Genomic DNA, 21,508 nt, shown 5'->3' on the forward strand with positions numbered 1-21,508 from the left:
AGTGGTGCAATCATAGCTCACTGCAGCCTCGAACTCCTAGGTTCAAGTGATCCTCTCACCTCTAAGCTTCCCAAGTTACTGGAACTATGGGCACATACCACCATGCCCTGCTAATTTCTAAAACTTTTTTGTAGAGATGGAGGTCTCACTGTGTTGCCCAGATTGATCTCAAACTCCTGGCCTCAAGCGATTCTCCTGTCTCTGCCTCCAAAAGTGCTGGGATTACAGAACACTTAACTCTTAAGAAAATGTTTCTTTCCTTACTCCACTTATTTTATTATGTATTATTATATGTTAATCACATTTATATTCATTATATAGTTATATTATTTTTAATTACGATATTGTATATTATTATTTTTCTCTCCCTCTAAAGTCTGTTCAGTACTCCACACATCCTGTCCTCAAGCTGAGCTCCACCTGCCACCCCCATAAAAATAAGGCCCCAGTTCCCCCGGCTGGTCTTCTGTGTTGCAAAATCTGCCATCTCAGGTGTCTCCTGAATATGAAGACTTCTCCTCTGCTCTTTCTGCTGGTGGGGAGGGTAAGCTTTGATACGTTCTTCTGGTTTCTTCAGATGGTGAGAAGGAATCCTTGACCCATGAATGAGGGTGCAGGGTAAGATAGGGCAGTAGATATATCCACTCTAGGCTATGGCTTGTTTTCTCCTAAGGTAATCGAAATCAAACACGATGCTAGCGTCCCTTTGAAAATCACCACCAATAAATGTTTTTGTCTCTCATGACTTGACCTTGACCTATTCATTAAGAAGTAATAAATCTGACTTTATTATTTTAGAAACACAGCTACCTCCTTTTTTTTGACTTGGGTTTTGTTTGTTAGTTTGCTTTGGGGACAAGTTCTCACTCTGTTGCCCAGGCTAGAGTGCGGTGGTACAGTCTTGGTTTACTGCAACCTCTGTCTCCCAGGTTCAAGCAATTCTCCTGCCTCAGCTTCCAGGGTAGCTGGGACTACAGGCGCATGCCACTATGTTCAGCTAATTTTTGCATTTTTAGTAGAGACAGGGTTTTGCCATGTTGGCCAGGCTGGTCTCGAACTCCTGGCCTCAAGTGATCTGCACGCCTTGATCTCGCAAAGTGCTGGGATTACGGGTGTGAGTGACCACACCTAGCCTAGCCTTGACTTGGGTTTAGTTACAATGCAGCCCCACATTACTGCCTCTTACCTTCCAGGTCAGATTTTTTTTTTTTTTTTTTTTTTTTTTTGAGATAGAGTCTCCCTCTGTTGCTCAGGCTGGAATGCAGTGGCGCTATCTTGGCTTACTGCAACCTCTACCTCCCGGGTTCAAGCAATTCTCCCACTTCAGCCTCCTGAGTAGCTGAGATAACATGCATGCACCATCATATCTGGCTAATTTTTTGTATTTTTAGTAGAGACAAGGTTTCACCAGGTTGGCCAGATCTTGAACTCTTGACCTCAGGTGATCTGCTGCCTCAGCCTCCCAAAGTGATGGGACTGCAGACGTGAGCCACGGTGCCCTGTCAGGTCAAATATTTTCTACTATGGCTAAACATTAGAACCACCCACGGAGGCCGGGTACAGTGACTCAGGCCTGTAATCCCAGCACTTTGAGAGGCCAAAGTGGGCAGATCACAAGGTCAGGAGTTCGAGACCTGAAACCCTGTCTCTCCTAAAATACAAATTAGCCAGGGGTGGTGGTGAGTGCCTGTAGTCCTAGCTACTCAGGAGACTGAGGCAGGAGAATTGCTTGAATCTGGGAGGTGGAGGTTGCAGTGAACCAAGATCGCCCCGCTGCACTCCAGCCTGGTGACAGAGCAAGATTCCATCTCAAAAAAAACAAAAAACAAAGTACCACCCTACCACCCTTGGAACTTAGAGACAGACAAACAAAACAAACAAAACCCTATGCCCTATCCACTGTGATCTGAGAGACCAAAATAGAGTCCCCTTTGTTGATTAAGACAGGCCCCATGGTTAGGGTTCAGAGTGACTGGCGTGGAAACTCCCTAAATTGCTACAAGAAAAACCACAGCCTTTCTAAACTGCCTAACACAATAGAAGCTACCTGGCAAATTACCAGGCCTCTCCTAACTCTGATTTACAACTTAGACCACTACAACTCTGTTGGACAGAGGACCGAAATTTTTGTCTGATAAGCAACTGCAGACCGTAAGCCAGTTTCGGCAGCTTATAGAGGCTGTGCAGAAACTGTTTCTGCGTCCTGTAGTTCACTATTTTATGTAAAGAGCCAAATTCCACCTCATTTTAATGCTAGAACCCCACCCCAAAGTGAGCATGAGATGTATGCTACATATATGTTTATCCATTGCACATGCACTCAGCGCCCCTCACAAATATGTATAGCCGTTCCCCAGACTTGCTGAATATGCATAACACAAGCCCTGTGAGGCATAAAACGTAACCTGCTCTTTCCTTCTTTGAAAAGAGAGCACCTTTGGTCCAGGCTGGAGACTGTCTCTTCCCAGTTTGCAGACTGATATCACCTCACTCCTTTCTACTATTTGGCCATGTTGGTGGCCTTTTGGACAACGCTATAAATGCTAAACATACTCCTGCCATATATCTCAACAATCCCATTCCTCAAGTGTATACCTAACAAAAACAAGTTCATCAAAAGACAAAAGTGTACAGGCTTGGCACGGTGGCTCACACCTGTATTCCCAGCACTTTGGGAGACCAAGGCCAGCAGATCATGTGAGGTCAGGAGCTCTAAACCAGCCTGGCCAACATGGCGAAACCCTGTCTCTACTAAAAATACAAAAATTAGCTGAGTGTTTTGGCGCGAGTCTATAATCCCAGCCACTCAGTAGGCTAAGGCAGGGAGGCAGAGGCTGCAGTAAGTTGAGATTTTGCCACTGAACTCCAGCCTGAGCAACAGAGCAAGACTCCATGTCAAAAAAAAAAAAAATGTACAAAATGTTCATAGGAGCTTTTGTTACAATAACCAAATAATTGAAAACAGCCAAATTTTCATCAATAGGATGGATCAATAATTTGTGATATATTCACCAATGGAATGAATAACTGCTGCCCTCACAATGTGGATGAATCTCACATACTGCTCAGCTTCATTTATATGATGTCAAGAACAGACAAAACTAATCTAGAGATACAGAAGACAGAATAGTAGTGCCCTATTCTGGTGGGTTGGGAGGAGTTACTGCCTGTGAGTGAGACAGGATAATTCCCTTGACCCACTTTGCAGGATGGAACTGGAGTGGCTCATTTCACTCAGCCTGCTGCTGGCCACTCCTCACGAAAGAGAGCATGCAAGCGAGTGCGGGAACTGGAGCCAATGAATACTGGAACTGGCCAGTTGCTCCTCTCTGGCAGGAGCAGGCTCTGTGTGGGCCTCACAGCAGCATCCAAGCATGTTACAACCAATGCTCTTTCAGCTCTGCCACTCAGGGACAGCAAAATGCCAACCAGCTCACTGGAGGGTCAGGATGGTAGCCCCTGCCCTCCTGGCACCCAGGATCTTGTCTAGAGTCCAAGAAGAATCAGGTCACAGGAACTGATTGAAAGGTTGTAGATGTGGAGAATTTTACTGAGCGATGGAAGTGGCTCTCAGTGGGACAGGAAGTTGGATAGGGGATGGTGTTGGAAGAAGGTGATCTTTCTCTGAAGCCCGGCGGTCTCTGGCTGGGCCCCTCTCTAAAGTTGCACAGTCTGAAGTTAGCTGTGTCTATCCAAAGTCTCTGATGCTCAGTTGCTTCTCTCTGCACCACTCAGCCACGATGTATCCCTGATGCTCAGCACTTGTATTGCTCTGCCAACCGAAGTCTTTTTATGGGCACAGGATAGGGGCATGGCAAGCCAAAAAGGCAACATTTGGGAGGAAAAAAGGGGTCAGCTGTTTTGCTTAGGGCCACTGTTCCAGGCTTAAGGGTGGGGTTTGTCCAGGAGCCCAGCCATTCTGAATCAGGAGGGCCTTAAGGAACTTTCTAGAGGGTGCTGGAAAAGTTCTAAAGCTTCATTTGGGTCGTGGTACATAGGCATATACTTATGTAAAAATTTATTGAGCTGGCTGGGTATGATGACTCATACCTGTAATCCCAGCTCTTCTGGAGGCCAAGATGGCAGGATTGCTTGAGGCCAGGAATCCCAGCCTGAACAACATAGCAAGACCCCATTTCTACAGAAAATTTAAAAATTAGCTGGGTGTGGTAGCTTGTACCTGTAGTCTCAGCTACTTGGGAGGCTGAGGTGAGAGGATCACTTGAGCCTGGGAGGGTAAGTCTGCAATGAGCCGTGATCATGCCACTGCACTTCAGTCTGGGTGACAGAGCAAGATCTTCTTTCAAAAAAAATGAACTAAAAAAAATTTGTTGAGCTGTACACTCAGGATTCAAGATTAATCTACACTACTATAATAACTCAATAAAAATTTTGTAAAGTAAGCAAAATCATATAAAATGCAAAACACCTCTCCCTGAGAATCTGATTTAATTGGTCCTCGGTGGGGCCCAGACAAGAGGATTTTTTAAGAATCCCAGGCTGTGGATCATGTATGTCTGTAATCCCAGCACTTTGGGAGGCTGAGCTGGGTGGATCACCTGAGGTCAGGAGTTCAAGACCAGCCTGGTGAACATGGTAAAACCCCATTTCTACTAAAAATACAAAAATTAGCTGGTGTGATAGTGCACACCTGTAATCCCAGCTACTCACAGCTTGAGGACATAACCCTATTAGCCACTGGTAAATGTGGCCCCTTTTTCTGGAATCTAACCCAATTCTGTTAGTATTATTTTCTCTTAAAGATGGGGATCTCCCTTTAAGAGAAAATAATACTAACATAATTGGGTCAGGAATGAGAAGCAGTGTCCACCTCCTCCCCTTGCCAGCTCTGGGAAAGGTGCTGTACTTATGTTGTGTGTTGAAATATAAAGCCTCTCTCTCGAGGGCCCTACACTCTCACAGCTTGAGGACATGACCCTATTAGCCACATTTAATGAACGCAAACATTGTTCCTTAGGCATTCAATGTTCTACAGTCAGTTTGGTTCCACTGGGAGTCATGCTTCTCAGAATCCCCTTCCTTATCAGGCTCCTGGTGAGAGCTGCCAAAAGTGAGGGTGTGTGAGGTGTGGGAGGCAGGAGGGAAGCAGCGCCGGGGCACTCTGAAGGTTCAAGGTGGTGAGGCCAATGCCGGGGTGCTGGTGGGTTCCAGCTTGTCTTCGCTCTCCCTACACTGTTTTCGGCTCTTCTTCAAGAACACAGGACCAGCTCACCAGCAGTGACTCCCATCCACCACCAGATGTTACCGAACCAAAAGGGTTCACTTGCCCAGTGCAGTAAAGCCAGACACTGACGCCGAGATTTGCAGTTGGAGGAAAGGGTATTAATTGCATGGCACCAAGCAAGGACAATGGGTAGCTAACACTTGAGACCTGAACTCACCAATGGCTTACAAGCAAGGGTTTTTAAAGGCAAGGATACAGTTCAGGAAAGCAGAAGTTGCAGGCAAAATCATAAACCAATACGTGAAAATCTGGCCCACGTGTGTGACTCTCTCCACAACCCCAGGAAAAAATTTAGAACAAAGAATGGCTGGCAGACCTCAGTCTTCAGTTTCCTCCATCTGATGTCTATGTGATAGTGGTGTCATTTTCTAACTGGCGGAGGTTTCTGAAGAGCAACTCAAGAACTTGTGTTAAAATGTTCTCTTTTAGTTTCTACAGGGAACCAAAACACCCTGAGACTCTGGCTTGCTTGGGAGACTATTGTTATTATCTCCTTGCATAGCAGGCTGCTCTATTACCTTTTTTTTTTTTTTTTTTTGACAGTGTCTCACTCTGTTGCCCAGGCTGGAGTGCAGTGGTGCAGTCTTGATGATTCACTGCAACCTCCACCTCCTGAGTTCAAGTAATTCTCCTGCCTCAGCCTCCTGAGTAGCTGAGACTACAGGCGCATGCCCCTACACCGACTAATTTTTGTATTTTCAGTAGAGACGGGGTTTCACCATGTTGGCCAGGCTGGTCTCGAATTCCTGACCTCAAGCGATGCACCCACCTCGACCTCCCAAAGTGCTGGGATTACAGACATGAGCCACTGCACCTGGCTTCATTTAGTATTTTTTAAATCTAATTTTACTTTAAGTTCCAGGATACATGTGCAGAACATGCAGGTTCACTACATAGGTAAACATGTGCTGTGATGGTTTGCTGCCCCTATTAACCCATCATGCTCATTTATTTTTTAAGGCTAGTTAGGTGCCTGGAATTTTTCTTGAAGAGAATCAAGATTTTTCCTTTATTTCCATGCTTGGGTGGCCTAGAAGTCCCTTAAGAGGGGTCCCTGTTCCATACTAATGTGACTTCACAGAGGCAGCAGCTGTGAAGACCCAGGAGCCTTCCACGGGCTTCTCCCCAAGTCCCTTTGGGGTCTCACTCCTGCAACTGAATGTGACCAGCTTCTGGGCTGCCCTGAAAACTCTGATTCATTCATCTGCACGTCAATGTTTCAGGACAGCTGGCGAGCTCCTTTTCTTGGATCCCCTTATTCCCTTTCTTTGGACTTTTATTTCCATAATTCCTCCCACAGTTGGTAAGGTCAAATTCTTATCATCCCTGATTCCCTAACACTCATTGTCATTCTGCCTTCTGGTTCAACCTTGACAGATACACCATGGAAGGGCACGGGGGAACCTTCCAGAACTCTGGAAATATTCTACATCTCCATCTCTCCAATGGTTACAGGAGGTCTGTACATATTTAAAAATTCATCAGATTTTACACTTGAGATTAGTGCATTTTACCATTCATGTGCTACATTTCGATAACTTTTTAAACAGAATAACTCAAGAGACTTTATCAGGCAAATACATTAAAGCATAACAACAATAATCAGTTGAATGCAAGCCCCCTTTGTCATTCGCCTGGGCCACAGACTCCTGGCAGCAGAGCATCTTTGCTGCTGCTGAATATGCAGCAGTCCTTCAAAGGACTCCTCTGCCTGCTGTCTTTGACAATAAGAGCTCATGATTACAAACGGCTTTAGACTGGAGAAAGATCTTTGGTCTTCATTAAGGTTTATTTGTGACTGTTCCGATGGTGTTTCTGGGAGAAGAGAAAGAATGCCGATGGTAATTAGGCCCTCCTAATTGCAGTAGTCACTGATTGCCTGTATTAAAAACATTGGAGGAAGTGTAGCAATTAGAGCTTCAGGAAATATTTAAAAAACAAAGTGAAAAGAGGCCTCTGAGTGCAAGGACGCTGAGAGACAGCCAGGAGCCCCTGCCCAGCTGCAGTGGACCCTTAGCAACCCTAGACGTCTGGGCGGTGCACGCCTGGGACAGTGGCCATGACAGTCTCAGGAGGAAGATTCCTCTCAGTCACTCTCCAGACATGACTGTGAATCCGCCCTGGAAAGGCAACACAGGAGGAAGACATTTTGCAAACAACGCATAAAGATAACAATAATCCCAGATATGCAATAATTATACTAACATGTTAAATCCATACAACAAGCTATAGCATTGTTCCCATTTTAAAGAAAAAGAAACAAAGGTCTTCATTTGCAGAGAAAGTTGAAGACTTTCTTAAGGTCATACAGACAGCGGGTAGCACATCCCAACTCAAACCCAGATTTGTTTGATTTCAAAGCACATGGCTGGAACCATTCTGTTATTTTGTGTCTTCCTCAGCTCCAGAGCCCTGGATCTGTCTAGCCACCAGCACCCCAGAAAAGCAAGCTTGCAAGCTCACACCACTCCCTCATACCAGCCCTTCAGCATTTCTCCCTCTAGAACCTGCTTGCAGTCGACAAACCAGCTAATGACTCCATTGCCCAGCTCATGCCTCCCCAGCTCCTGCTAGGGAGAGGCTCTCAGCCCTTCCAACCAAGCTCTATGAGAATGAGGTGAAGGAATTTCTTCACTCCCATTCCCAGATAAGATCTGAGATCCCAGGTCCATCATCTGTTCCTATAATTCTACTTTGAAGAATTCTAATCACCTTCATTGCTCATCTCCAAAATTCTTCCTATCCTTTCTTTATTCCTCCAAAATTCTTTTGGAGAATCCTTTCAACTATCAAACAAATTCACTTGGCCTCTTGGTCCCCCACTACCCTTAATCCGGAATGTAAGCTCCATGAGAGAAGACATTTAGGTCTGTTTTATTTCCTCCAGTAACCCTAGCATGTAGATGAGTGACCAACAATAGTAGATGCTCTATAAATGTCTGCCAAATAAATAAGGGCTTTCTGTTATCCAAACAGAAGTACATTCTCTCCATTTCTGGGCATCTCTTCATACATGATGCTTTCTCAGTTGCCAGAAATGTGTCCTTTTTATTTCTCTTTATCAATCACTTTCTGTAAAAACATACCTCCCCAACTTCTTAGGTTTAGATAGGTCAATTTGTCCTTTCCTGTCTTAGAGCACAGAATGCATTTACATCATAGTGAGACTCTGTCTATTTTTTTTTTTTTTTCCGAGACAGGGTCTCACTCTGTCACCCAGGCTGGAGTGCAGTGGTGCAGTCTTGGCTCACTGCAACCTCCGCCTCCCAGGTTCAAGCGATTATCCTTCCTCAGCCTCTCTAGTAGCTGGGATTCCAGGCATATGCCACCTCACCTGGTTAATTTTCATATTTTTGGTAGAGATGGGTTTTGCCATGTGGCCAGGCTGGTCTCAAACTCCTGGCCTCAAGTAATCTGCCTGTTTTGGCCTCCCAAAGTGATGGGATTACAGGTATGAGCCATCACACCCAATCTTTAAAAAAAAAAAATTTCTAAAGCCTGATTTAGGATTACCTCTATGTCACTATGCAGCACTCCTGTAGGTAAAGGTGTTTTCAAATTAACCTGTATGGTGTCCTGAAAAGAGGGTGTTCAACCACACATGTACTATGTTCATGAGGAAACAAGATTAAAATTTTCTTTCCATCTCCTAATTGGTACTGGCATCCCAAGAGAAATACTGGTCCATTAAGCAAGGAACGCTAATTGCTACTCACCTCCTACTGACAGTGATGGCAGGCTTGGTTAAGGGTTTTTATTAAGGCCCATTAAAGGGAAAACTGTGTGGCAAGTTGCTGGGTTGCTTGGGAGGCAAAGACTTGCACAGAGAGGCTGAGGGAGTGCTGGTGGGAGTGTAGAGTGTAGGAAGGTGCAGGTGAATGAGGAAACAGACTCTGGGGGAAGGACAGCTGGGAAGAGTTTGAGTTGGGATGTGCTACCCGCTGTGTGTATGACCTTAAGAAAGATCACATGCCTTAAAAAATGTTTTTGGATCTGAAATAGTTTGTTGTAATTTAAAACAAATTTAATCCTCACTGATTGTGTTAGTTCATTTTGTGTTGCTAGATGGGAATACTTGAGGCTGGGTAATTTTTTTTTTAATGGTCTATTTGGCACACAATTTTGATGTCTGGAAAAAGTTCATGATTGGGCATCTGGATCTGATGAGGACTTCAGGCTGCTTCTACTTCTAGTAGAAGGTGAAGGGGAGCCGGTGTATGCTGATCACATAGTGAGAGAGGAAGCAAGAGAGAGGGGGAGGCGCCAGGCTATTTTTATCAACTGTGCTCAGCCAGGTGCAGGGCTCACAGCCTGTGATCTCAGCACTTTGGAAGGCCAAGGAAGCAGGATCACTTGAGCCCAGGAGTTTGAGACCTTCTTGGGCAGCATAGTGAGACCCTATCTCTACAAAAAAAAAAAATAAACAAAATTAGCCTGGCACGGTGGTGCTCACCTGTAGTCCCAGCTACTCGGGAGCCTGAGGTGGGACAATCACCTGAGGCCAGGAGGTCGAGGCTGCAGTGAGCCAAGATTGTGCCACTGCACTCCAGCCTGGGTGACACAGCCAGAACTTGTCTCAAAGAAAAAAAAAAAAAGGCCGGGCGCAGCGACTCACACCTGAAATCTCAACACTTTGGGAGGCCGAGGCAGGCAGATCACGAGGTCAAGAGATCGAGACCATCCTGGCCAATATGGTGAAACTCTGTCTCTACTAAAAATACAAAAATTAGCTGGGTGTGGTGGTGCATACCTGTAGTCCCAGCTACTCTGGAGGCTGAGGTAGGAGAATCACTTGAATCAGGGAGGTGGAGGTTGCAGTAAGCCAAGCTCTCATGAGAGCCAACGGAGGGAGAACTCACTGGCCCTCAAGGGAGGGCATTAATCTATTCACGAAGGATCCGCCTTCATGATCCAAACACTTCCCATTGGCCCCCCTGCCTCCCAACACTGCCACACTGAGGATCAAATTTCAGCATGAGCTTTGGTGGGACAAATATTCAAACCAGGGCACTGATACATGCACCAGGTGCATATCTACTATATGGCTCAGCAATTTCATACCTAGGTATTTTATCTACATCACATGAAAACACACATCTGCAAAAAGACAAATGTTCATAGCCACCTTATTCACAATAGCACCAAACTGGAAACAACCCAAATGTCCCCCAAGAGGAAGATGGATAAACACATTGTAGTGTGTTCACACATACTACAATGTATGTGTGAAGTATGTTCACACAGGCTGAATATTCCTTACCCAAAATGCTTCAGAACAGAAGCATTTTGGATTTTGGATTTTTTTCAGATTCACACGATACTTACTGGCTCAGCATTCCTAATTCAAAAACCCCCAATCCAAAATGTTTCAGTGAGTAATTCCTTTGAGGAGCATGTCAGCACTCAAACAGTTTGGTATCTTAGAGTATTTCAGATTTTGGATTTTTGGATTAGGGATGCTCAACCTGTTCTACTCAGCAGTACAAAATAATAAATCACCGGGGCCGGGTGCAGTGGCTCATGCCTGTAATCTCAGCAGTTTGGGAGGCCCAGGTGGGTGATCACAAGGTCAAGAGATTGAGACCATCCTGGTCAACATGGTGAAACCCCGTCTCTATTAAAAATACAAAAATTAGCCGGGCGATGTGGTACGCACCTGTAGTCCCAGCTACTCGGGAGGCTGAGGCAGGAGAATCGCCTGAACCCAGGAGGTGGAGGTTGTGGTGAGCTGAGATCGTGCCATTGCACTCCAGCCTGGGTAACAAGAGCAAAACTCTATCTCAAAAAAAAAAAAAAAAAAAAAAGTAACAAACCACCGATACCTACAACAGCATAAATGAACCTCAAAAACATTACGTTTGACAAAAGAAGTTGGTTGCAAAAGGGAACATACTGTATGACGGCACTTAAACAGTCTAGGCTTAGTCTACACTAATTGAATCTATGGTGATAGAATAACTAGATTGACCAGAAACGGACATGGGATGATGAAGATGCTTCATATCTTATTTTGGAATGGTTGTTACACAGATGTATACAATAATCAAAACTCGTCATAAGGTCTGGACATTTCATTCCATGTATATTATACATTGATTTTTTAAATATGTTTTTAAAAACTCTGCAAGCCATGTTTTCCATTTTTATAGGTGAATATCAAAGTTCAAAGTGAGTTAAGTGGTGGAGCCAGAATTTATTACCAGCTTTGACTGATTTCAAAGCCCATGCTATAGCATATGACCACTATATTAGAACATTCAAAAGTTCCTCTGCTAGGAAAATTAGGCAAGAAAAAGAAAGAAAAGGATTCAGTTTGGAAAGCAAAAAGTAAAACAATCTCTATTTGCAGATGACATAATCTCACATATAGAAAATTCTTTTTTGTTGTTTTTGTTTTTGTTATTGTTTGTTTGTTTGTTTGTCTGAGACACAGTCTCACTCTGTTGCCCAGGCTGGAGTGCAGTGGCACAATCTCAGCTCACTGCAATCTCCATCCCTGGGTTCAAGCAATTCTCCTGCCTCAGCCTCCCAAGAAGCTGGGATTACAGGGATCCACCACCTCGCCCAGCTAATTTTTTTTTTTTTTTTTTTAGTGGAGACAGGGTTTCACCATGTTGGTCAGGCTGGTCTTGAACCTCTGACCTCAAATAATCCACCTGCCTCGGCCTCCCAAAGTGCTGGGATTACAGGCATGAGCCACCAAGCCTGGCCATACATAGAAAATTCTAAGGAATACACACACGCACAAACAAGTAGAACTAATAAACAAATTCAGCAAACTTGCAGAATATAAGAGCATTATACAAAAATATTCTATACAGTAGCAATGATCAATCCAAAAATGAAATTAAGAAAACAATTACACTTACAATAGGATCAAAGATAATCAAGTATTTAGAAATAAAATCAAAAAGAGAAGTGCAAGACTTGTTCACTGACTACTGCAAAACATTGTTGAAAGACTTAAAGAAGACTTAAATAAATGGAAAGACATCCTGTATTCGTAGATCAGAAAGCTTAATACTGCTAAGATGGCAGTATTCCTTAAACTAGTCTATAGATTCAGCACAATCACTGTCAAAATCCCCACAGCATTTTTTTGCAGAAATTGATAAGCTGGCCCTAAAATTCACACAGAAATCCAAGAAATTCAGAATAGCCAAAACAATATTGAAAAAGACAGAGTTGAATAATGCACCATTCCCCATTTCAAACCTAGAGTTTCAAACCTAGAGTAACAGTATGACGATAGTGTGGTACTGGCATAAGGATAAACACATAGATCAATAGAATAGAATTGAGAGGTCAGATATTTATAGTGAATTGATTTTCAACAAACGTGCGAAGACAATTCAATTAGGAAACAATAGTCTTTACACAAATGGTGCTGGGACAACTGGATATCTCTATGCAAAAGAATAAAGTTGGATCCCTACCTCACATCATAAAGAAAAATAACCTCAAAATGAATCACATCTAAATGTAAGAGCTAAAACTATAAAATTTCTAGACAGAAACTCAGGAGTAAATCTTTACAACCTTGAGTTAAGCAGTGGTTTCTTAGGTATGACACCAAAAGCACAAATGAAAAGAAAAAAATACATAGATAAATGGGACATCATCAAAATAAAAAAAAGTTTTGTTCTTCAAATGACATCATCAAGAGAGTGAAATGACAACTCACAGAATGAGAGACAATACTTGAAAATCAAATATCTGAAAAGAGCCCTGTATCTAGACTACATAAAGAACTAATGCAGTTTTCTTTTTATTTGTCTTTTGGCTGGGGAGAGATTCCAGATAAAAATCAGAAAACCTGCTAGACAAATTTCTAAAAGAACTGTAACACTAATGCAACTCAGTAATAAAATGACAACCTAATTTTAAAATGAGCAAGAGATTTGAAAAGAATTTCTCCAAGGACACATAAATGGCTTATAAGCATATGAAAAGACATTCAACACCATTAGTCATTAGGGAAATGCAAATCAAAACCACAATGAAAGATACCACTTAACACTCATGAGAATGGCAAAAATATGAAAGACAGACGATTACAAGTATTAGCAAAACTGTGAAGAAATTGGAACCCATATACATTGCCAGGAGGAGCATAAAATGGTGTTTCTCAAAAAGTTACCATATGACCTAGTAATTTAATAGTAACTCAGTTATCATTTTGAGTTATCACATGACCTGTCAGTTGCACTCTTATAGATATACCCAGCAGGATTGGAAAGCATGTCTGCACTAGAACTTGTACAAAATGTGCATAGCAGCATTATTCATAATAGCCCAGGGTGGGAAACAACCCAGTTGTCCAGCTGATGAACAGAAAAATCAAATACATATTCATACAACAGAATATTACTCTACCATAAAAAGAAATAAACTACTTGTATCTGCTACAACATGAATGAACTCTGAAAACATCATGCTAAGTGAGAGAAGCCACACCCAAAGGCTACATATTGTATGATTCTATTTATATGAAATGTCCAGGATAGGCAAATCCTATTTTGAGACAGTAAGTAGAAAAAGTAGATTCGTGGTTGCCAGGGGTTGAGGAGAGGGGGAAATGAGGAGTCACTACTAACAAGTAAGGAGCTTCTTTTGGGAGTGATAAAAATGTTCTAAAACTAGATCATGGTGATGATCGTACAGCTTTGCCAATAGAGTAAAAATCACTTAATCATTTAATGGCCTATTTTAAAGGAGGCAGGTTTTATGGTATATGAATTATATCTCAATAAAGCTGTTATTTAAAAAAAAAAATCATCTCCTGGAAAAGGGAGAGTGGGGCTGGGATACTGAGCATTGAAGGACTTGAAATGAGTAATGAGGTTTGAAATTGATGGCAGTGGGTGTGTAATAGGATTGCTAAGTGGTGATGAGTCCCTGTCTGAGATATAATACCACAAAATTATAGTGGCACCCATCTGTATGGTTGGGAGCATTTCACGCCTGTGCCTTCTAGTTTATAGGTCACAAGCTCAGAGGCCCCAGGCATTAAAGAAGGCCCCACCTCCACCATGATGGGTACCATATCTGGCAGTCTTTAGCAGAAAGAGCTGAGGGATACCTGCTTTTCCTTCCTGCCCACACCCAAAACACCCTGGTCTTCATGACCAACCAGAAGAAAACTGAAGACTTGGCTCACTGTTTCTCAAGTAGAATTTCTGGAACAAAAATATCTACTAAACCTGCTGCCTAAGCGTCAGGCAGGGGAAAGAATAAAAAGAAAAAAAGAAAAGGAAGGCATTTTTCCTAGTAATTAAATCTGAATTATTCACAACCTGTTAGACACTTTTTTTCCCTCTGCTATAGAAGCATGCATTTTCATTTCTCCCCTAAGTCCTAAATGCCTTTGCAATCAAAGTTGAATTTTTGGCTGACAGCCTTCACTTTACATGGAGAGCCAGGGTCCCAGGCTACACCTTCACCTGAGTCATCAACAGACCCCTTCTCCAGTTCAACCCCTGTGCTATTCAAAGGGGCTAGCTTTACCGAATGCTTTCATCACTACCCCTCAATTAATTCCCCCAAGGCTTGTGTATTACAAAAGTTCTTTCAAGTGTTACAAGTGGCCTAGTTTCAACTAACAGAGGCAAAGTGGGGAATTTATCGATCAAGGTAACTGAACTTTGGGAAGCCTAGGATGCAGCTGCCTTTAGGGACAATAAAACCAGGAACTCAGGTGATCCTGCTTAGTAAAAGACACCTCCCCCTCTCTCCCCTTTCTCTCCCATACAAACCACTCCCTGCTGGGTGGTATTTTTCTTTTTCTCAGACCTGTTTTCTCCATGAAGCTGCAAGCATGGCAGCATATGGTGGCCAAGTTCACATCTCCTCTTGTAGTTCTAATCCAGAAAGTCCCCCAGGAAAGCTCTGATTTTCTTAGCTCAGGTCATATGCCCTGTAGCCAAAGAAACAGGGCATGTTGTGGTTGGCAATCCCCACTAAAATAATATCGTTGGAATGGGAGCAGGAGTGCCCCTAGTGAAGGGAGGCCAGGGCAAGCAAGGGTACAGATGGCCATATCCATGGGAGCCACATTTCTGCAGCCTGGTGGGAAAAACTTAGGATCTGGAGCCAGAACTCCCGGGTTTGAACACAGCTATATCAGCAAGCAATGTGATCTTGGGCTCAGTTTCTTTTTTTTTTAAAGTGGAAGCAAGTTTATTAAGGAAGGAAAGGAAGTAAAGAATGGCTACTCCATAGGCAGAGCAGCCGGGCTCAGTTTCTTTATAAAATGGGCATAATCATTCAAGAGAGCAGAGAAAATACCTCCATCTCTTGATAGGAAGAGCTGCAAATTATCATGGCTGATTTTGAAATCTACCAGAGCTGTAAACAGCCAGAAGAGGGTGCATCAGGTTATAGGTGGAGAAACTGCTTAGAAGGGCAAAGAAGAATATTCCATGGGAGTTAGGGCTGAAACTGGGAGCAGGAAGAGGTGACCAGGGACATCTGGACCTCTAAGGTGGGTGGGAGAATGCATAGGAATTGACCAGATGAAAGAAGAGAGGAGAATGTTCTAGGCAGAGGTAATACCATACAGCAAAATGTGAAATTAAGGGAAACAGAGGGCACTCAGGGAGCTAAACATACTTTAATGTGACTGTTTGATGGCATGCAAAGGGGGCACAGGATGGTAACACCTGGGCTTGAGAGACAAGCGGTAATTTATCTAGCAAGTGGGTCTTCCAAGTCAGGCTAACCAATTAGGGCTCAACCCTAAAAGCAACAGGGAGTTGCAGAGAGTTGTAAGCAGGGAAGGAGTGTGACCAAATGTGCAATTTATGCAAATGGGGTACCACTGTACACCTATTGTACAGTAGAATTATAAACACAGACAATAGTGAGTTTGGGCAAGGATGTGGAGCAACTGGAACTTTCATACGCTGCTGGTAGAGATGCAAAACAGCAGCACCATTTTGGAAAACAATTTGGCAGTTCTTTATAAAGTAAAACATACACTTACCACATGAACCAGCAATCTCACTGCTATATATTTACTGAAAGGGAATGAAAATGTGCGTTCACACAAAAACCTATATGTGAATATTTGTAATGTATCTGTTTATAATGACCAAAAACTAGAAATGATCCAAATGTCCTCCAACTGGCAAAAATGGCTAAATGAGCTGTGGATCATCCACACAATGGAATACTAATCAGCAACAAGAAGGATCAAATGAATGATACACAAAATAACTTGAATGAATGCCAAATGCAATATGCTAAGCGCAAGAAGCCAGAGAGTCTACATGCTGTATGTGATTCCATTTATAGGACAATCTGGAAAAGGTAAACCAATAGGGACAGGAAATACATCAGTGGTTGCCAGGAATTATGAGTGGGAATAGGGGTTGATGAAAACCTGATAGCATGATTGAATTTGGTTGGGGCTACTAAAAATACAAAATTAGCCGGACATGGTGGTACATGCCTGCAATCCCAGCTACTTGGGAGGCTGAGGCAGGAGAATCAATTGAACCCGGGAGGCGGAAGTTGCAGTGAACCAAGATTGCACCATTGCACAGGGCAACAAGAGCAAAACTTTGTTTCAAAAATAAATAAACAAAAGAGTATAGATAATAGTAAAACAAAATTATTAGGAAGCATTTCAAGTATTTATTACCTTTCAAAATATAATTTAGTTAATTATAAGTTTATATAATTTAATTTTTAATGATAGCTGTGTTTAATAGCCAGCTTGCAAAAATCCTCAAAACTTAACAATCATCTCTATAAGTCAGCCCCAGCACACCACTAGACAGATCCCAGCATTGGGAAGGAATTCAGTCACACATTGGGAGGCTGAGGCAGGAGAATCGCTTGAACCCAGGAGGCAGAGGTTGCAGTCAGCTGATATCATGCCACTACACTCCAGCCTGGGCAATAGAGTGAGACTTTGTCTTAAAAAAAAAAAAAAAAAAAGAATTCCCCTGGCATTTTCCTCTGAACCTAGAGGTGGTGAGCCTCAGTAGGTTTTGGGTGGAGGTTCACTGGAGGTTCATTGGAAGTTCAAGGATTTGGGTGGAGGTTCATTGCTCAGCTTTTTCTTAATCTTCTTCCTATGTATAAGACCAACAGTGTTATGGAATTGAACTGGGGTCTACTCGCCTGGTGCGGTAACATCCACACCAAGATTTGCAACAGGAAAAAGGAGGATGTTTATTTGCAGGGCACCAAGCAAGAAGAATCAGACAGCTTTCAAAGTTCTGAGCTCCCTACTGGCTTGCAAGTAATGGTTGTTTGTTTGTTTGTTTGTTTGTTTGTTTTTGAGACAGAGTCTCGCTCTGTCACCCAGGCTGGAGTACAGTGGTGCCTCACTGCAAACTCCGAATCCCCAGTTCAAATGATTCTCCTGCCTCAGCCTCCTGAGTACCTGGGATTATAGACGTGCACTATCATGCCTGGTTAGTTTTTGTATTTTTAGTAGAGATGGGGTTTTACCATGTTGGCCAGGCTGGTCTCAAACTCCTGACCTGAGGTGGTCCGCCTGCCTCAGCCTCCCAAAGTTCTGGGATTACAGGTGTGAGCCACTGTGCCCAGCCAAGTAAGGGTTTTTAAAGGCAAGGGTACATTTCAAGAAAGCAGACATTATAGGCAAAATCATAAATCAATCCATGAAGGTTATGCATCGGTTTGGTCTAAAAGGGTGAGATATCTTGGCTTACAGGTCATAGGTAGATTTGAAGATTTTCTGATTTGCAATTGGTCAAGGAAGAGAGGCTTGGTTTAAAATTTTGAAGTCAGCAAAAGAGAATGTTGGCTCTGGCTCATGGGCATGACCTCCTCCAGGTCCCTGAGGAAGAACTTTAGTATAAAAGATGATGATCAGAGTTCAGTTCTTGCTTCTCCCTTCTCTGAGGTCTATTTGCTAGCAGATCCATTCAGTGGGGGTCTGGGTTTTTGAAAATAAAAATTCAGGAATTCAGGAGCTGATGTTATATTTAGTGAAACCAAATATCCTGTGATTCTAAATTCCTTGTCTATTGTTTCAAGCTACTATTGCAGTCGCCTGATGAGTTCTTCCTGCCTGCTGCACAGACAAAACCAATTCAGTGAGATCATGGCATTCCAGTAAAAAAAAAAAAAAATTAAAAAAGAGTTTAATTGACACAAAGCTGGCCCACACAGGAGAACTGGAGTTATCACTCAAACCAGTCTCACCAGAAATTCAGGGGCTAGGGGTTTTTTAAGACAGTTTGGCAGGCAGGGGGCTAGGGAATGGGTGCTACTGATTGGTTGGGGAATGCAATCATAGGGTTGTAAAAAACAGTTCTCTTGTGCTGAGTCTGCTTCTGGACTGGGGTCACAGGACCAATTGAATCAGGTGTAGCAGGTCTGAATGGAGTCAGCCAGTAGTGAGAAATGCAAAAATCTGAAAAGACATCTCAAAAGGTCAATCTTAGGTTCTAAGTTTCATTAAAAGTAATGGCAAAAAATCACAATTACTTTTGCACCAACCTAATACAGTAGTAATGTCATTTACAAGAGCAATCGTGTGACCTCTAGAACAGCTGTTTCCCATTTAACTATGCCTACATCTTAGCAGAATTCAGGCCCCTCTCATAATCCTAACCTTGTGGGCTTTCATTAGTTTGGTGGTTTAGTTTGGGGAAGGGCCATTATCATCCTTGTTTGAAGGTTAAACTATAAACTAAATTTCCTCCAAAGTTAACTTAACCCATGCCCAGGAATGACCAAGGACTGTTTGGAGGTGAAAGGCAAGATAGAACTGATAGGTCATATCTCATTCACTGTCATAATTTTCTCACTGTTATAATGTTTGCAAATACAGCTTCACTGTTACTCTCTTGATTATCAAGTTGTTTATTTTGTTCTCAGGGCAAGCTGGGCACCTGGAATTTCCCCTGATGGAACTCAAGATTTTCCTTTATTTCTGTGCTTGGCAGGGGGCAGGCAGAGGGGTGGGGTGTGCCTGCTGGCCTCCAAAATGGACCCCTGCTTCATATCAAAAGGTATCAGTGGCCTGACATGCCTTTATCATGGAGTTATAACCACAGAACCAGCCCAAACTGGCCCTATTTTGTTGATAACAGAATGTTTACTATCAGGTTACCTTTTAGGTATAACAGAGCCAAAATTCAAGTCATGTAGCCCAGGCTTGCAATAGAAAATGCATTGACCTCTAACAATGCCCCAAACCAACGTTTCTTCCCTGCAGAACCAAGAAGACCAACATGTCCAGAGCCTGAGACGAACCTAAATGCTGGAACCTCTTCTCAGAAGGGGTCTGTTGGTCAGAAAAATCCTGTGCTGAAATTTGCTTGAATATACGTTACTGTAAATGGTCAAATTTGAAGACCTCCAATCAAACTCTGCCAAGCCAACATTCCTGACACTGTAACAGTACTGATTCCATGTTACAGAAAAGCTTGTTTAAGTGAATACAATTATTATTTTGCCTGAGTTTGTAGATTATTCATTAAAAACAGCCTCAGGAAAACAGGACCTAGGATAAAAAAGAAACAGAGATAAGACAGAATATGCTGACCAACAACTCTGGGAACTGGCTGACCGGCCTGATAAGAACAGCTTGAGGACACCAGCAGAAGGCTGCAAGACATTAACCAAGAAAGCAATAATCAACTGCACCTCTGAGACTGTGCAAATTTCACAAGAATGTTTTAATCATCATTTACACTTTCCTTATTTCCCTCAAAAACCCCTCATTCAGGCCAAGCCTGGTGGTTCATGCCTATAATCCCAGCACTTTGGGAGGCCAAGGCAGTGGACCACTTGAGGACAGGAGTTCGAGAACAGCCTGGCCAACATGGCAAAATCCCACCTATACTAAAAATGCAAAAATTAGCTGTGCATGGTGGCAGGTGCCTGTAACCCCAGCTACTTGGGAAGCTGAGGCAGGAGAATCTCTTGAACCCGGGAGGCAGAGGTTGCAGTGAGCTGAGATGGCACCACTGCACTCCAGACTGGGTGACACAGCGAGACTCCATATATATATATATGTATATATATATATCCTGATCCAGAGACACAACTCAGGGAGAGATGATCTTTGAACATGAGTTCATTAGCTTCCCCTCAACCACAAGCTCATTGCTGGCTTCTCAAATAAAGCTAATTTTCTTTTTCACCAAAACCTTGTCTCTTGAATTTTAGCTTTCAAGCAATGTGTGGCACAGAACTAAGTTCAGTTACAATCCTTTCCCTTGATCTCCCACCCCTTTAAAACTTGCCCAGACTCCAAACTGGGAGATAGATTTGAGCCACAGCTTGTGCCTCCTTCCTGACTTCTCTCAAAAGTCAATACCATCTTATTGGCTTCTTTATGCATCTGGTAGCAAGCCCCATTACTCAGTAGCAGAGGGAGTTGTTAAGAGCCAAGAGTTTGGACATTTACCCTTCCCTCTTAGCTCCTCCAAAATCAGTTTTTTCTTCTGTGTTCTCTAACGTTGGGGGTCCAGAAACCGATACCCCAAAATACAGCACTTTGACATGTTGAACTGAAGAAGTCTCAAGGTTTCTCTGACCTTCCCCCATCCCCAACCCCATCATCTCTTCCAAAACACAGGAGGAAGCTGAAGTTCCCTTATCTGCCTAAAATCTAGGCCTACCAAGAATAATAATTATTTTTCTCCTTCCCTCCCTGTAAGATAAAAAATGTAAGCATACCAGAACAGACCTTTCACAAAATGATGTCTGTCCAAGAGAACTATTTACAAGTTAATCTCTGTTGTTCCTGGATCCATTCATTCTTCCTAGTAATCCCTTATTGCTCCCCAACAGAATTCCTCTTTTTCTTTCTCTCATAAACTGATTTTCCATGATCCAAGCCCCGCTTCTTTCTGTAACCTCAAGATGGAATTGAAGCTTCTGAACTCCTTTGCCGATAGGTAATCACTCTGTGTACACATTAACACATTTTATATGTCCTTTCTCTAATTAATCTGCCTTTTGTGAGTTGATTTTTCAATGAAACTTCAGAGGGTGAAAGTGTTAGAGTTGGTAGACAGACAGACATGAGCAAGGCAGGACAGAACCCCAAGGAATGTCAGGCAAACTCAGGTGACTGTCATGTTCCTCTTCAGGAATGATGGTTGCAGCTAGCACCAAGGAGGGGAAAATGTCCTAACAAACAGGAAACATCTTGAGCTTGTAGGTAACAACTTCTCAATAAGATCCTAGGAATGAGCAGACACAGCCAGGTATGCATAGTAGGGAACAAAATGGTGGAGTTTGACCAGTATCTGACCTTTCTCTGGGGGT

General features: G+C 42.9%; 1 non-coding gene across 1 annotated transcript; it reads right to left on the bottom strand.

The window, feature by feature from the left end:
- Window positions 1-13,033: 13,033 nt before the first annotated feature.
- Window positions 13,034-13,096, bottom strand: LOC135269135 (U7 small nuclear RNA). The gene has a single exon (XR_010337443.1). It is a non-coding gene; the product is annotated as a U7 small nuclear RNA (small nuclear RNA).
- Window positions 13,097-21,508: the final 8,412 nt, after the last annotated feature.

Source organism: Aotus nancymaae, unplaced genomic scaffold (genome assembly GCF_030222135.1).
Source record: "Aotus nancymaae isolate 86718 unplaced genomic scaffold, 86718_ANA_hifiasm-v0.15.2.pri h1tg000049l, whole genome shotgun sequence".
Taxonomy (NCBI): Eukaryota; Metazoa; Chordata; class Mammalia; order Primates; family Aotidae; genus Aotus; species Aotus nancymaae.